Genomic DNA, 18,040 nt, shown 5'->3' with positions numbered 1-18,040 from the left:
TTTTATATACAGGGTTCCCCATATACCATCCTATTAATAACATCTTGCTTTGGTTGTCTTTTTTTGTTGAGTTGAAGGATTTCTTTATACAGTCTGGGTATTAAACTCTTATTGGATATGTGATTTCCAAACATTTTCTCCCATTGCACAAAAGATTAATTTTGATGAGGTATCAAATATCCATTTTTTCTTTCATTGCTTGTATTTTTGGTACAAAGTCTAAGAAAGCTTTGACTACCACAAGATGCTTCCCTCTATTTTCTTCTGTTTGGAAGAGATAGTGTGAGGTAGGGGTCCACTTTCTATCTTTTGCAGATGGAGATTCAGTTTTCCCAGCACCATTTGTTGAAGAGACTTTTATAGTTAATTGAGTGGTATTTGCCCCCTTGTCAAAATCATTTGGCCATAAATGTGAGGATTAATTTCTGAGCTCTCAGTATGATTCTATTGGTCTATATGTCTGTCCTTGTGCCAGTACCATACTGCTTTGATTACTGTGGCTTTGTAATAAGTTTTGAGACTGGGAAGTGTGAGTCCTCCAAGTTTGTTCTTTTTCAAGATGGCTTTGGCTATTCAGGGCTCTTTACCCTTCCATATAAATTTCATTAGTGGCTTTTCCACTTCTGCAAAGAAGGCCATTAGAATTTTTATTGAGGTTGCATTGAATCTGTTAATTTCTCTGGATAGAATTGACATCTTAACAATATTTAATTTTCTAATCTATGACCACAGAATGTCCTTTCATTTATTTAGATCTTCTTAGATTTCTTTTAGATGTGTTTTGTAGTTCTCTGAGTACAAGTCCTTTACATTTTCAGTTAGATTTATTACTAGATATTTGATTATTTTAGTTGCTAGCATAAATGGATTTTTCCCATTGATTTCCTTCTCATATTGCTTTACTAGTTTTTAGAAACACTTCTGATTTTTGCTTGTTGATCTTGTACCTCACTTCTTTGATGAATTCATTTTTTATCTCTAGTAGGTTTGTTGTCAGTTTTGGGGACTTTCTATATAGGGGATCATATCATCTGCAAGTAGTGGAAGTTTTACTTCTTCATATGCAATTTGGATGCTTTTTATTTCATTTTATTCCTCAATTTCTCTTTCAATGTTGAATAGCGGTGGTGACAGTGGGCATCCTTGTCTTTTTGAAGATTTAGAGGGAAAGCTTTCAGTCTTTCACACTCTTTGACCATTAAGTATGATGTTAGCTGTTGGCTTTTCATATATATCCTTTACCATGTTGAGGAAGTTTTTATCAAAAAAGGATGCTGCCTCCCTGGCAACGAGGGACCACTATCAACTACCAACTGATGATGCAACTAGAAAAGGACCTTATACGGAAGGTTCAATGCGGATCAGCAGAATACCCATGTCTACATAAAATACCATGACTTTAAAATGCTGTTTGACCTAAAGTAAGGAGGAAATGGAAAGGAGAAATGAGTTTATATGGCTACGAGTTTCTAAAAAAGAGTCTGGAGGCTGGCAGAAGGTTTGCCCTCATGCACAACTGAGCAGAGTCAGAGAGACAGATAAAGCAGATACAACCCCCAGATATTGGTTCCTTTGAGGGCTAAAGAGACCCATGGGAGTTATGGTCATGGCCGATGGGGTTAACTACCAGGGCAGATGGCCCCTCTTTGGAAATGGTGTTTATGTGTGATGAATCTGGACTCAGATGGGATCTTCCTTCATAAGACTTTCATGCTAATGTGCTGGAGGTGCAGTTAATGTTGGGGTTTAAGATATATTTAGGGGATTTGAATCTCTGGACTGACAATGTGATAGCCAGGTCCTGAGCCTCAACAGACTCCAGCACCTACAATCTGATTTATTGGACTTACCACACTCAGCTAAGATGGAGTTGAAGAAGGACAACCACCACACCATGGAGCCTAGAGTGATTACAACTGAAAATGGGAGGATTGCATCCAGCATCCATGTGGAATCTGAGCCTCCTCTTGACATAGAGGTGCAATGGACACAACCAATCCAATGTCCACATAGAAGAGGTGGCATTGGATTGGGAAAAGTGGACATGGTGGACGATGGGTATGGGGAAAGGCAGGAAGAGATGAGAGGTGGAGGCGTCTTTGGGACATGGAGCCGCCCTGGATGGTGCTTCAGAGGTAATCACCGGACATTGTAAATCCTCACAGGGCCCACTGGATGGAATGGAGGAGAGTATGGGCCATGATGTGGACCATTGTCTATGAGGTGCAGAGGTGCCCAAAGATGTACTTACCAAATCCAATGGATGTGTCATGATGATGGGAACGAGTGTTGTTGGGGGGGGGGGGGAGAGGGGGGGTGGGGGGTGGGGTTGAATGGGACCTCACATATATATTTTTAATGTAATATTATTACAAAGTCAATATAAAAAAAAAATTTTATTTTCCTGGCATTAAAAAAAAAAAAAAAAAAGGATGCTGGATTTTGTTAAATGCCTTTTCTGTGTCAGTGGAGATGATCATGTGGTCCCCCCTTCCCCCATTTTGTTAATGTGGTTTATTACATTAATTCATTTTCTTATTTTGAACTACCCTTCCATACCTGGGATATAATCCACTTGATCATGCTGTGTAATTCTTCTAATATTCTGTTGAATTTGATTTGTAAGTATTTTGTTTAGGATTTTTACATCTATAATCCTTAGAGAAATTGGTATCTAATTTTCTTTTCTTGTGGTGTCATATTCTGGCTTTGTTATTAGGGCAATGTAGGCCTCATAGAATGAGTTAGGTAGTGTTCCCTCTTCTTCAATTTTTGGAAGAGTTTGTGCAGGATTGGTGTGAATTCTTCTTGGAATGATTGGTAGAATTCACCTGTGAAGCTGTGTGGTCCTGGGCTTTTCTTTGTTGGGTGAATTTTTGATTGGCCTCTTGAGAACTTCTATTTCCTCTATAAACAGTGTAGGTTGTATGTGTGTTTATAGGAATTTGTTGATTTCATCTAGCTTGTCAATGTGCTGGCATACAGTTGTTCATAGTATCTTCTCATGATCTTTTTTATTTCTGTAGGGTCAGTAGTATTGTCCCCCTCTCATTTCTGATTTTATTTGCTTCTTCTTTCTTATTCTCTTTGTCTGTCTAGCTAAGGGCTTGTCAAGTTTATTGACCTTTTCAAAGAACCAACTTTTGGTTTTGTTCATTCTCTCTATTGTTTTTTAATTCTCAGTTTCATTTGTCTTTGCTCTAATCATAGTTATCTCCTTTCTTTTAGCTTTGTATTTAGTTTGTTCTTCTTTTTCTTATTCTTCCAGTTTTGAGGTTAGATCTCTGATTTGAAATCTTCTTTTTTAATATACACATTTAGAGATAGAAATTTCCCTCTTAGCCCTGCCTTTGCTGTATTCTACAAGTTTTGGTATGATGTAATTTCATTTTCATTCACTTCAAGATATTTCCTAATTTCCCTTGTGATTTCATTTTTAGCCCACTGGCTGATTAAGAATACATTGTTTAGTTTTCACATATTTGTTAATTTTCCATTTCTCTGTCTGTTTTTGATTTCTAGCTTCATTCCATTGCTGCCAGCAAAGATACATTGGATGATTTCAATATTTTTAAATCTATTGAGTCTTGTTTTGTGACCTAAGGTAGACTTGAGAATGATACATATACACTTAAAAAGAATATGTATTCTGTTGTTGTTGGGTGAAGTTTTATATACTTGTCTGTTAGGTCTAGTTGACTTTGAGAATCATTCAAGTCTTGTATTTCATTATCGATCTTCTGTCGAGATGTTCTATCCATTATTGAAAATGGTATATTAAAATCTCCTACCATTAAGTAGAAAAATTGAGTTCTCCTTTGAAATCTGTCAGTATTACTTCATATATTTTGGGTCTTTGCTGTTAGGAACATATATTTCTAATTACTTTGTCTTCTTGTTGAATTCACCCCTTTATCATTATATAATGGCCATCCTTGTAACTGTTTTTGACTTTAAGTCTATTTTATCTGATATTAGTATAATTTTCCAAGTTCTCTTTTAGTTACTATTTGTATGGTATATTTTTGTACATCTTTTAACTTTTAATGTATTTATGCCTTTGAATTTAAGATGAGTCTTTTGTAAATAGCATATAGTTGGGTCATGCTTTTTTGTCCATTCTGCCAATCACTGTGTTTTTGTTGGAGAATTTAATCTATTTACATCTAAAGTTACTACTGAAAATGCAGGACTTTCTTCTGTCATTTTGCTAGTTAATCTTTGTAGGTCTTATACTTTTTCTTGTCCCACAATTCTTCTATTAATGCCTACTTTTATATTGGCTCCAAACTGCCATGGAGAGGGTGAGGGAGGGGCCAGCAAGGGCACCAGGAGTTTCTTCCATGGCTCCCCAGAGCTGCACTTTCTTGACCTACCCAGCAAATGCAGCCTTTCAGTTGTCCTCTGCATCTCTGAAGAAGCATACTATCTTTAAGTCTCCTCTGCCACCTTTGTTTGGGGCAGGTTTGAACAATGGTCACCCTCTAAGCTGGGCTCCCAGGGATCTGAAGTCGCTAATCAAAAGCCATGATCAGGGATCAGCCCATGCCCTCCCCAGATATTGGGGCAGTGGATTTTTATGTCTCTTTCTGACACCAGCAAGCTATGCCATGGACTGGACTGCACTGCTGCCTGCTGTGAGAGTGGGACTGCGTGACAATAACCACTATGTGGAGAGAGCAGTTTACTGGTATTTACTTTAATTTACCATCCTTTTTTGCTCACTCTTCCCTGGATGCTGTACAGTGTTCTACTGGACTCTGGAGTTTTGAAAGTTAATTTGGACAGGTCCTGCCTGTTTAATGGTTGTTCTGGTGGAGGAACTGATTCCTGCAGCTTTGTTTCCCACCCATAATGATTTATTTATTGAGGGCAAACTCTATGACAGACGTTTTGCTAAATTTTGTATTTAAACTTATTTTATAATTACACTGTTATAGTCTGTAAATTAGTGTTGTAGAATTTGAGGCTCAGAGAAGTTAACTAACTTGCCCATGGTAATACATCTAGTAAGTTTTGAACACAGCTAACTAATTAATGGAGCTAGAACTCAAACATTTGTCAAGTTGATTCCATAGTCCTTGTTCTTTCCACTCTATGAATTTGTTTCAGTTGGAAGAGATCTTAGAGGTCATTTCCTTCAGTTTCTGACTTTGTGTTGGAATTCCTTATGCCTTATTCCAAATGCATGATCACTCGGCTCCTCTGTAGATATTCATGATGTGGTGAACTCCATTTTTGTATGGATCTAATTGTTAAAAACATTTCCTTATATTAAACTAAAATAGTCATCTTTTAACTTCTGCTTATAGGTTCTATTTCTGCCTTTAGGACAGGTAAACTCTCTTGTATGATAGTCCTTCAAGTAAATTAAATTCTCATGTTTATTCTTAGTCATTGTTGTCTTTTCATTTTGTTAAACACTTTTAGTTCCTTCATTTATATCTCATATAGCAAACTCTGGTTTTACAAAGTGCCTTGTTAAATGGTGCCTCCTAAATTTAATAAAGTAGTGTAAGTTGTGTTTTATTATTGGCTCAGGACTTTGGCTTTCTGAGATGTAGATTGTATTAGTTTCTCTGAGTTTTGCCACATACTTGACTCATATTCAGCTTGTGGTTAATTAAATTCCAAGACATTTTTCATGTGAAATGCTGATAGGTCCAAGTTTCCAGTCTCACATATCCTATTTCTTTGCATTTGGACCTGGTTGCCCTTTAGTGTTTTTCTTTTTGATGCTTAACTTTCAGGTGCCCGCTAACTTTTCTCTTTCTTTTATTCTGGCGTGAGAAAACAGTGACTTCTTTTTGTCTATTTACTATATCATAGAATTTCCAAAGTTTGTCTTGTTCATTACCTCTGATTTTGGTGCTTCGTCTTCTACCAGTCCCCTTTGAGTCATTTTCCTTTGAATCCAGAGATTTCTAAACTAGTCAGAAAAGGAAGTATTAATTTGTCTTTCTTTCCCTAAGACTTCTTATATTCTTTTTGTAGTGGAAGCAGAAAAAAGGAGTTAAAATAGTTATGGTATGAAAAAAATCTCAGTTCTAGGTTTGCTGGAATCAGGAAAAGTTTTTCTATGACTCACTCTTTTCTTTTTTTGGGAAACATTTCTGCTCTTTCCCATCAGAAATTGCATTTGCTTGCGCATGCAGTAGTTAATTGCATGGATTGTTGATTGTCTGTAGCAAATATTTACTGTTTTTAAATCACAGGTCATTAACTCGAATGCCCACAAGAACTCAGCCCCAACTGTAAAATATTAATAAGAGAAATTGGCCAGGTTTAGCATTAGGGAGAATTGTGAACTGGAGAGCTTAGTCTTTCCTTAGTCCTAGTTGATTTGTTTCATGTAGTAAGGTAGACTCAATACTGCTAGAGTTTCTAATTTTTCAAGAAAATGTGGAAATCAGAATATTTTTGTTTGTGAAATTTTTTGTTTTTAAATGTTGGCAATTAATTAAAAACATTTTTTTAAAAAGTGAACAGGCTGTTGGAAACAGTGCAAGGTCTGCTAGGTTTTGCAACTTCATATTTAAACTTAATGAGTGTGACTCCAGAATTTTTCTTTACAAAGTCAAACATATCAGAATTTAAATCAAGTTTTTTTCTACAATTTCTTTTTTGCTTTTAGGTCAGACCAGTTTCTTGTGTACTAAGATTTACCCAACTTTTTATTTTGAAAAAATTTCATACTTATGGAAAATTTGAAAGAATAATACAGTGAGTGCCTGCATGCCCTATGCCCTTGACCTAGATTCATCAATTGTTAATATTTTGCCATATTTTCTTTATCTCTCTCTTATTTTGTTGGACCAATTAGAAGGAAGTTGCTGAAATCATGACATTTTACCCCCAAATATTTTATTATATTTCATAAAACAAGAATATTCTCCTTTATAACCATAATATTGTAATTACACCTAAGAAATTTAATATTGATTATAACAATATCTAATATAAAGTCTTTGTGCCTTTACCTCCTTGCCAGTAGCATCCTGATTTCCCTTTTAGAAATTTCTCCGTTATAAGTGGAGAGACTGTCTCCCTCCCTCCATGAAAGTCTAAAGGGTCATTCCCTTTTGCTTTGGCAATCAGGTATTCTTTCTAGGAACTTTGATCTTAGTAAATATTTGGGGTTGATTGGAGGTGAATCATTGCAGTAAAGGCTGTTATTGCATAGATTAGGCTGTTCTTACTGACTACTTATGATTCTTGCTTCCTAGCACCATTAATTCTTCCCCATTTTCCAATCCTGGTCCTTCTGCCTTTTATTAATGCTGTGAATCCTAATAAATTCCATCTTTGTTTAACAAATTAAAATTAGGTTCTTGTAACCAAGAATCCTGATTGATAGAATTATTGCTGATAAATATGGTAAAACTATCAACTTTTATGTTATATTTGTTTCAAGCCATCTCACGAAACATATAAGTTTCAATGATTGTCTTGAATTTTTTTTTTTAATTTTTTTATTTTTTATTGACTTTGTAATAATATTACATTAAAAATATATATGTGAGGTCCCATTCAACCCCACCCCCCCATCCCTCCTCTCCCCCCCCCCAACAACACTCGTTCCCATCATCATGACACATCCATTGGATTTGGTAAGTACATCTTTGGGCACCTCTGCACCTCATATACATTGGTTCACATCATGGCCCATACTCTCCTCTATTCCATCAAGTAGGCCCTGTGAGGATTTACAATGTCCGGTGATTACCTCTGAAGCACCATCCAGGGCAGCTCCATGTCCCGAAGACGCCTCCACCTCTCATCTCTTCCTGCCTTTCCCCATACCCTTTGTCCATTATGTCCACTTTTCCCAATCCAATGCCACCTCTTCTATGTGGACACTGGATTGGTTGTGTCCATTGCACCTTTATGTCAAGAGGAGGCTCAGATTCCACCTGGATGCTGGATGCAATCCTCCCATTTTCAGTTGTAATCACTCTAGGCTCCATGGTGTGGTGGTTGTCCTTCTTCACCTCCATCTTAGCTGAGTGTGGTAAGTCCAATAAATCAGATTGTAGGTGCTGGAGTCTGTTGAGGCTCAGGATCTGGCTATCACATTGTCAGTCCAGAGATTCAAATCCCCTAAATATATCTTAAACCCCAACATTAACTGCACCTCCAGCACATTAGCATGAAAGTCTTATGAAGGGAGATCCCATCTGAGTCCAGATTCATCACACATAAACACCATTTCCAAAGAGGGGTCATCTGCCCTGGTAGTTAACCCCATCGGCCATGACCATAACTCCCATGGGTCTCTTTAGCCCTCAAAGGAACCAATATCTGGGGGTTGTATCTGCTTTATCTGTCTCTCTGACTCTGCTCAGTTGTGCATGAGGGCAAACCTTCTGCCAGCCTCCAGACTCTTTTTTAGAAACTCGTAGCCATATAAACTCATTTCTCCTTTCCATTTCCCCCTTACTTTAGGTCAAACAGCATTTTAAAGTCATGGTATTTTATGTAGACATGGATATTCTGCTGATCCGCATTGAACCTTCCGTATAAGGTCATTTTCCAGTTGCATCATCAGTTGGTAGTTGATAGTGGTCCCTCGTTGCCAGGGAGGCTCATCCCCGGGTGTCATGTCCCACGCTGGGGGGAAGGCATTGCATTTACATGCTGAGTTTGGCTTCGAGACTGGCCATATTTGAGTAACATGAAGGCTGACAGAAGGAAATTCCCAGGCACAAAGTTGCTCTAGGCCTTGTTCTTATTTTGGGTTTATCAGCTGACAAGCATAGTCATTAGTATCAGGGGCTCACTGTTGAACCCTCACTCCCTCCCGGTCCCCACCACTGTACCTGGGAGACTGTCGCTGCTCCCCTAGGGACCACGGATTGTCTTGAATTTTTGATATTCATTCTAATAGTTCCCCCAGTTCATTGTCCTGTCATATATTTTCTGGTATTCAGATTATCTGCAAATAATCTCTTGCTTATGTTTGTTTTGTCACAGGACTGTCAATACAAAGTACCAGAATTGTGTTGGCTTTTATAATGGGGATTTATTTGGGGTAAAAGTTTACAGCTCCAAGGCTGTGAAATGTCCAAATGAAGGCGTCAGCAGAGATGCTTTCTCACCAAAGTCAGCTGCCAAGTGGTGAAGCAAGATGGCGATTGATCTCTGCTGAAGTCTCTGCCTTCCCCTCTAGAATCTATCTGCTTGTAGGACCAAGCTGAGGGCAACCAAGCATAGGGCTTGTCTCTTTCTGGGCCTCCTTTATCAGTCTTGGCTGCTCTGCTTTCTTCCTGATTTCAGCTGTAAACTACCAGGCTTATGGCTCATCTATCCCTTGGCCTCAGCTTGTTGAACCCCAGGTGGGAGGATAGGCGGTGGGCAGTGGGGGGAGGGGGGAGGCTTTTCTCCTTTCAACTGACCTGGGGGAGAAACTGGAGTCCTTTCTCTTACCTTGTAGGATCAATATGGTGACTCCTTTTGCCTGTTTGGGCATTTTTATCAGACCCAGCAACAGGGTAGAAACTCACCCAGAGTCACACTTTACTGATGTAGTCCAATTGAAAGGGTCTCATACCTGCAAGAATCACAAGCATAATCTTTCTCTTTTTAGGATTCATAAAATAATTTCGAACTGCCACATATGTTTATACCTGTTGTTCCTTGTTCTCGACTTCTTGCACTGGCTAGATGTCCAGAACAATACTGAATAAAAGCAGTGATAATAGCTCTCTCTCAAGAACACTGTAGTTTCTTGGTACTTGTCCTTCATCAGGCTTATGTTTCTAGATGGCTAGGCATTTTTAAAAGAAATGGGTGTTGAATTTTATGAAATGCTCTTCCAGCAGCAATTAAAGTGATGGCATATTTTTTCTCTTTTCTTAAAGTTGAATCTTTCTTGCATTCCAGTGGTGATGATGATGATGATGATATTGTCAGTTGATATTAATTATGCATTTGTTATATATTTGTCTGTGTTCTTAGTTTTTTTATATTCAACTCACCACAACACTATGAAATAGCTACTACTATATTATCATCATGTTGTTTTAAAGATGAGGAAAAATTTTAAAACTTATTAAGTTATCCCTTAATTGGGCATGATATTTTTATTTTTTAACAAATTCTGCAGATTTTAACTTGCTTTTATTTTATTTAGCAATTTTACATTTATATTCATAAGTGAAATTGGCCTATAATTTTCTGTTTTTGTGTGTTATCATCCAGTTTTCTCTGTGTCTGCTCTTCTTTTCTTTAGGAGGCACCGGGAACCAAACCAGGACTTCCCATGTGGTAGATGGAAGCCCAATTGCCTGAGCCACATCTGCTTCCCTATCATCCAGTTTTGGTATCAGTGTTAACGCTTTTCCTAAAACATTATTTGAGGCAGACTTGCCTTGGCAGCGCCCTCAGCGTCCGCCTAGCCCGGGGAGGTCTGTGCCCGGAGCCGCCTCCGTTCCGCGCCGTACCCTCACGGGGGCCCGGGGCAGAGCTGGTGCTTGCTGCCTGGGGCGGGAGGACCGGGTTCACCATGGCCCAAGCGCCTCCGGCGGTGGAGACTAACCGGATTTCGAGCTGCTGCCCGGGCCGTGCACGTGGCCGCTGCCCAGGCCAGAGTTGGCCCAGTGCATTTCGGCCACCTCGAGTACTGCAACCATAGTCGCCGCCGGGAACCCCGACGCCGGCCCGGCTTGTCCCAGGCCGTGGCTGGTGCCGACATCACGCGGGGCCTGAGCCTGCTCCAGGAGCGCGGGGACTTCCTGCGGGCCGCGGCCCCGCTGCGGCCCCGGGCGCTGGGCGGGGGCTTCCCGGCCCGAGGCGAGCTGCCTGCGCCCCCGCCGCGCCGCGCCTCGCTGGGGGCAGCCGCGCGAGACCAGCTCGTGGCGCCGCAACGCGTGGGGCAACCTGTCCGACGCGGACCTCAACACCAAGGCCATTGAGAGGTCGGCCGAGAAGCGGCTCACGTTGTCGCAGATCTACGAGCGGGTGGTCAAGAGCGCGACCTACTTCAAGGACAAGGGCGACAGCAACAGCTCCTGCGGGCTGGAAGAATTCGATTCGTCATAATCTGTCCCTACGCAGCAGATTATTCGTGCGCAGAATGAAGGGACTGGAAAGAGCTCCTGGTGGACGCTCAGAAGAACATCCTGGACAACATGAGTAAGTTTGCCAGGAGCCCAGGGCAGGCCGCTAAGAAGAAAGCGCCGCTCCAGGCTGGCCCGGGGACCTCTGGGGTCCCAAGTTCCCAAGTGGCCGGCGAGCCCTGGCTGTCACAGCAACGACGACTTCGATAACTGGAGCGCATTCCGCTCTCCAAGTTGCTCCAACGCTAGTCCTCTCAGAGGGAGACTTTCTCCGATCGTGACCGAGCAGGATGACCTGGGAGATGGGGACGTGCAGCCGAGGTGTACCCGCCACCCGCCACGAAGCTGGCCTCCACACTCCCCAGCCTGTCTGAGATCAGCCGTCCCGAAAACACGGGGAACCTCTTGGATAACCCCAATCTTCCGTCACCAACGCCATTAGCGGTTTCGACCCAGTCTTCACCTGGCAGCAGGATACAGCAGACACCGCGTAACTCGTTTTCACCACAAACACCAATCTGAATTCACCAAGCCCAAACTACCCAAAATACCCTTAGGGCCAGTCCAGCATGAGCGTCTGCTGCAGATGCCCCTGTAGACCCGTCTGGACAGCCAGTCGAGTTTCGAGAGTATGACCCAGTACACCTGTGCCCGAGCCTCACTTTGGACTCACTGAATCACAGGGACATTACGGCACAGGCTGATCCTGGGGTGGCCCAGCCCAGTAGCCGGGTGCTGGGCCACAGTGTGTTGATGGACCCAACTTTGGTCACGCGGGCCTATGGGCGTCTCAGGGCTAAATGATGAGCTGGAGCTCCCACACCCTCTCCGGACATGGTCAGCAGGCGCCGGCCTTGCCCGCGCTGGGAGCCGCATGCGCCACACACATAGCCGCCTGATGCCCCTGAACACCCGTTCTCAGGTGCCTCTGCCTCAGCTCGTGCAGGCTGCTTTTAAGAGTACATCAGATTGTCTGGCAGCAGGAACTGAGAGAAGTCTTCCAAAGATGTCCTTCACTTCTTTTAGTTTTCTTGATTTAAATAAAAGTTAAAAAAGAATAAAATGTCCCTTTTTTCCCTTTCGTCAGACTTGGCAGCGAAGACACTTTTCCTGTACAGACTGTTTGCCCTAGGTTTGCAGGTTGTTTGCTGCTGTAAATAAGGACTGTGCCATTGGAAATTTCATCACAAGGAAGTGCCAAACTCACTACAACATGTGATTATAGAAAAGAGTTTTGATCCTGCATGCTTTTGGCTTTTGTATATAAGCATAGATACAGAATTATATTTGAGTGTTTTCTTGGCTTTTAAAATAACCACTTGGTCCAAGGGAAGTTTACTCTTTTTGTAATACTATGATGAGCTCATGTCCTGGGTAATTAAACTTGTTTGTTCTACCTGTGTTCTGCTCAACTAATGAATCGCAAAGACCCATCATCTCCATTCAGCACCTGGGCCTGTTCATATCGCCACATAATTCATATGAAAACCAAGTAGCCTGTTATCAATCTGCTGAATTAATGGACTTGTCTAAACTCTTTTGACAAGAAATAGATTAAATGCCAGTCTTATACTGATCTTTTCTATTGTTTTATCTTGTTATTTGCAATTTGTACAAAAATTTAAATGCCTCTAATTTCCTGATGAAAGATTTTCATGTTATCCTTGGAACTTGAGATCATTTTTGGAATAGATACTGAACTGTAATATTTTCTTAAAACTAGAGTCTAAGTTTGTTATATAGTCTGCTTGTAAATTTGTAGAATCATAGGTATTTGGGGCAGCATTCATAATTTTCATTTTGTATTTCTAACTGGATTACTACTAATTTTATATGTGCTTAACTGGTTTGTACACTTTGGGATGCTACCTGGTGGTTTCTTACTAATCTTAGAATTTGTTTTAATTAGTATGTGTGTACTCAGTGTTCTGGAACTTTTTTGGTAAGAAAGCAGTGTACAGTTATGGGCACTTTGCATTTCACGTTTAGGAGAACTGATTTGTTTTTGTGTGTGCATTTAAAGAAGGTTCCTCTGCTTCCATGGCCAGTTAACTGCGCATTGCATGGTGCTAAGGATTTTAACAGAAGCCTGCCTCCTGGGAGGCCTCATAATGTTTGCACCTTGGAAGGCAAGACCTACATCTAAGACATTGCTCCTTTCTCACACTCTAGGGTTTTTGCTAAATATGGCCTCTTGAGTTGAGCTTCAGCATGTTTCCTCTCATAATTCTCTGCTCTTATTTTTATGGCGGTGGAGGTTGGCTTTGTAGCCCTGCTTGAAGAATTCTGTCCACACTTAGACTTTTGCTCTTTCCCTTTGCCCTGCAGATTACTTAGTGCAATATGGACGGTTAAGCTAAAAGAGAAACTTCTAAAATGAGATTGATTTGTAGAATGCTTTGTATTCCTAAGTACAGATGACTTTTATTACTGTACTCAAGTAGAATAGAACTTGTTTAAAAAACTGGGGCAATTGATTTGAAAACCAACAAACCGGCTGCAATTTGACCATTTGAATTTATTTTATAGCCTTGACTTAAGTTAAGAACTTGAGGGAAATGGACTTGGCCCAGTGGTTAGGGTGACTGTCTACCACATGGAAGGTCCGTGGTTCTAACCCCGGGTTTCTTTGCCCCATGTGGAGCTGGTCCATGCACAGCGCTGATGCGCGCAAGGAGTGCCCTGCCATGCAGGGGTGTCCCCTGCGTAGGGGCTCCCCGTAAGGAGAGCCGCCCAGTGCAAAAGAAAGTGCAGCCTGCCTAAGAATGGCGCAACCCACACGGAGAGCTGACACAATAAGATCACGCAACAAAAAGAGACAGATTTCCATGGCCCTGACAACAACAGAAGCAGACAAAGAAGATGCAGCAAAAAGACACAGAGAACAGAGAACAGACAACGGGGGTGGGGGGGAGGGGGACGGGGCGAGAGAAATAAATAAATAAATCTTAAAAGGAACTTGAGAACTTCTTCAGCCTCTAGCAAACTAAACTATAATTCAAACCATTATTTTTTTTTAAATTCTTTATTTTCTTTTAAATGTTACATTCAAAAAATATGAGGTCCCTATATACCCCCCACTCCACCCATCTCACACCTACCACATCAACAACCTCTTCCATCATTGCGGCACATCCATTGCACCTGGTGAATACATTCTGGAACCCTGCTGCAGCACATGGACAGTGGTCCACATTGTAGTCCACACTCTCCCCCAGTCCAGCCAGTGGGCCACGACAGGACACACAACGTCCAGCATCCATCTCTGCAGCACCACCTAGGACAACTCCAAATCCTGAAAATGCTCCCACACCATATCTCTTCTTCCATCTCTCTACCATCAGCAGCCACCGTGGCCACACTCTCCACATCACTACTACAATTTCTTCCCTTACTAATCACAATAGTTCCCCAGCAGAACACCAGTAAGTCCACTGTAATCCATACTCTATTCCTCCATCCTGTGGACCCTGGGATGGTTATGTCCAGTTCCCCTCTACATCAAGAGGGAGCTTAGATTCCACATGGATGATGGTTGCAATTCTCCTGCTTGCAGCTGTAGGCACTGTTGGCTCCCTGGTGTGGTGGTTGACCCTCTTCACCTCCCTGTCAGCTACCCAGGGTAAGTCCAAGAAACCAGAGGGTAGGAGCTGCAAGTCTGCTGAGGCCCAGGACCTGGCCATGACATGGACAGTTCAGAGATTCAGGTCTCCTGAGTATATACCACACAAACCATTATGTTTTCATACTTTCCAATTACCTGTAACTGACAGATGACATTACCTGCCTCTGCTTCCCATTTAATCTACCAGCATTCCCAAATTATGTGGAATGCTCAAGGCCAGCACAGGGGGCAGGGCCTGGCAGTGTTCCTTGTGCTTCCACCACCAGCTCCGACTTGTGTACGCTGAGTCCAAAGCACACTTATGTGGTCTTGCACCCTAGCATCTCTGTCTTGGGGTAACAAGAATACAAGTAGTGATCTGGTAGATTTCCTACAGCAGTCGAGCTCTGTTGTAAGCATCCCACTGTGACTTTATTTTGACAATTTATTCAACCATCTTCGCTATTCACATGGCTGGCTTGGAAACCTTGGCCCTAAGCATTGCGTCCTGTGTGTGTAGGAGGACGGTTGCTCTCATTTCTGTTAGCCCATTTTCTACTCCATTACCTCATCATGACACAATGGCCCCCGAAGCCCCCATTCATTCATTCAAGAGAAACTAAAATTACCGTTTAAATTTTACTACTTTCAGGGAGTGACTTTTAAAAAGATGATTCTTTTGAGTCTGTGTACCTCTGCCCATTTTTCTTTGTGTTGATATCTGTGAGATACAGCGAAGTCCAGCAAAAGGCATTTTGTCTTTTTTGAAAGCAAATATTATGTGATCTCTGGTCATTCTTTTTTTTTTTTAATTCTTTTTTTTAACCCCACCCCCACCCCCACCCCAGTAACCCTTTTTCTGTAAGCATACTGACTTTCTGGGATAATTATATATCAGTTATTGAAAATGATTTGTGAAATGTGCAAATGATATCCCCTATGCAGCCTTCATAGTTTATTTCATCTGGTTTGTACTGTTACAGAACTATTCAAGTATTTTAAATATGATGATGTATTGTTTCTATAAGATAGATGTGTGGAACATATTTAGGTAATAGATAATTACTTGGAAAGTTCTGCTTTGACAAACTGACAGAGTCTAAATAATTAACAAATAACATATTCCAATAAACATTGAATCAATGGAACATCCCAAGAAGAGGATAAAGATACTTCAGATGGAAACAGTTCTTCAAAGGTAGAACATTCGAATTTGCTCAACTGCTGGATATGTTATCAATACTCCCCCCCCTTGAAATTCTTGCTTTCAGCTCTTAAGAGTTTTTAAGGTACAACAGACTTTAAATGAGATTTGCTCCTGGTTTTAGTTAGAGAGTAATCAGTAAGTAAAAAATGCAAGGTGGTTCATGCAACCATAACTGCCTGGCATTACAGTCTGTGTCCTTCTAGAGGTGTGCGCAACTGGAAGTGTCACCAGCGGTGGATGTGCGAGTCCCCCAGGATGCCATTTCCTTACTAGAGTTAACGTTCCTATTTCGATACTCTGAGAAGTGCCTGATGACAATGTACTTACAGACACAAGAACAATCTGCTATTATTGTATACAGCCATAAATGTACATAAACTATGTAAAAAAACATTAGTTGAGAAGCATTCTTTTTCTTTGCTCTGCTGTTTCTTTTTTTTCAATTCTCTAATTTAGCAGATATTATATTTAATAGTAACCATTTATTGAATACTTATTAGGGTTAGGTACTATGTAAAACCTTCCACATATATTTATTTATTTTATCACAGTAAGAAATAAGTATTATTTCTATTTACTAGATTAAAAAAAAAAGGGTTACTTAACTCTACTGTCTATTAGCTGGTGACATTGGGTTTGAATCCAGGTTATCTGACTTAAGAGTATGTATATACTCATAGCTTTTATGCTGTGCTGCCTTCCCTCTACCTCCCCTTAAAATAAAGTTTCCATAAGATAGACTACACCTTATCCTCTTTTCTGTATTTCCTGGCCACTCTGCTTCAGTCTTCTTTTTGCATTAACTATGCATTGTGTTATAGTTCCTTCAGTTTTTTTTTTAAAGATTTATTTGTTTAAAAATTTATTTCTCTCTCCTTCCCCCCCCCACTCCCCCAGTTGTCTTCTCTCTGTGTCCATTTGCTGTGTGTTCTTCTGTGACCGCTTCTATCCTTAGCAGCGGCACGGAGAATCTGTGTTTCTTTTTGTTGCCTCATCTTGTGCCAAGTCTCCGTGCATGTGGCGCCATTCTTGGGCTGCACTTTCTTTCGCCCTGGGCGGCTCTCTTTATGGGGGGCACTCCTTGCACGTGGGGCTCCCCTATGCAGGGGACACCCCTGCATGACAGGTAACTCCTTGCGTGCATCAGCACTGCGAATGGGCTAGCTCCACACGGGTCAAGGAGGCCTGGGGTTTGAACCACCGACCTCCCATGTGGTAGGCAGATGCCCTATCTATTGGGCCAAGTCTGCTTCCCAGTTCCTTCAGTTTTAATGTTGTAAAACATTTGGTGGGGATTAGAAACAGTTATCCGTAACCTTTGATCTAGGATTTCACTTCATGGATTAAACCTAAAAATAATTAGACAAACGGGAAAAGTTTTGTATATAAAAAAGAAATTTATAGTGTCATTTTTTTTAAAAGATCTATTTTATTTATTTCTCCCCCCCTCCCCCAGTTGTCTGCTCTCTGTGTCCATTTGCTGTGCATTCTTCTTTGTCAGCTTCTGTTGTTGTCCGCCGCATGGGAATCTGTGTTTCTTTTTTGTTGTGTCATCTTGTTGTGTCAGCTCTCCATGTGTGCGGCACCATTCCTGGGCAGGCTGAAATTTCTTTCGTGCTGGGCAGCTCTCCTTAGGGGCGCACTCCTTGCACGTGGGGCTCCCCTATGCAGGGGACACCCCTGAGTGGCACAGCACTCCTTGCACGCATCAGCACTGCACATGGGCCAGCTCCACTCGAGTTAAGGAGGCCCGGGGTTTGAACCGCCGACCTAACCATATGGTAGATGGACACCCTAACCACTGGGCCAAGTCTGCTTCCCTATAGTGTCATTTTTAACAGAAACTTTATTTTAAAAGAGGTTATAGATTACAGAAAAGTTACATTGAAAATATAAGGGATTCCAGGAAGCGGATGTGGCTCAATTGATTGGGCTCCTGTCTCCATATTGGAGACCCTGGGTTTGCTTCCCAGGCCTCCCTGTGAAGGCAAGCTGGCCCGCGCCCGCAGAGAGCTGATGGCCTGTGCCCTCAAAGAGCTGACAGCCTGTGCCCTCGGAGAGCTGGTGCAGCAAGATGATGCAACAAAGGGAGATAAGCAGACACAGAAGAACATGTAGCAAATGGACACAGAGAGCAGACAGAAAGCAAAGTGGTGGTGGGGGGTGGATAAA

At 41.6% G+C, this 18,040-nt stretch overlaps 1 pseudogene; it reads left to right on the top strand.

The window, feature by feature from the left end:
* Positions 1-10,504: 10,504 nt before the first annotated feature.
* Positions 10,505-12,120, top strand: LOC101438317 (forkhead box protein O1 pseudogene; annotated as a pseudogene).
* Positions 12,121-18,040: the final 5,920 nt, after the last annotated feature.

This window comes from Dasypus novemcinctus, chromosome 9 (assembly GCF_030445035.2).
Source record: "Dasypus novemcinctus isolate mDasNov1 chromosome 9, mDasNov1.1.hap2, whole genome shotgun sequence".
Lineage (NCBI taxonomy): Eukaryota > Metazoa > Chordata > Mammalia > Cingulata > Dasypodidae > Dasypus > Dasypus novemcinctus.
The sequence above is the reverse complement of the archived record's forward strand: the minus strand, read 5'-3'. Positions and strand labels throughout refer to the sequence as shown.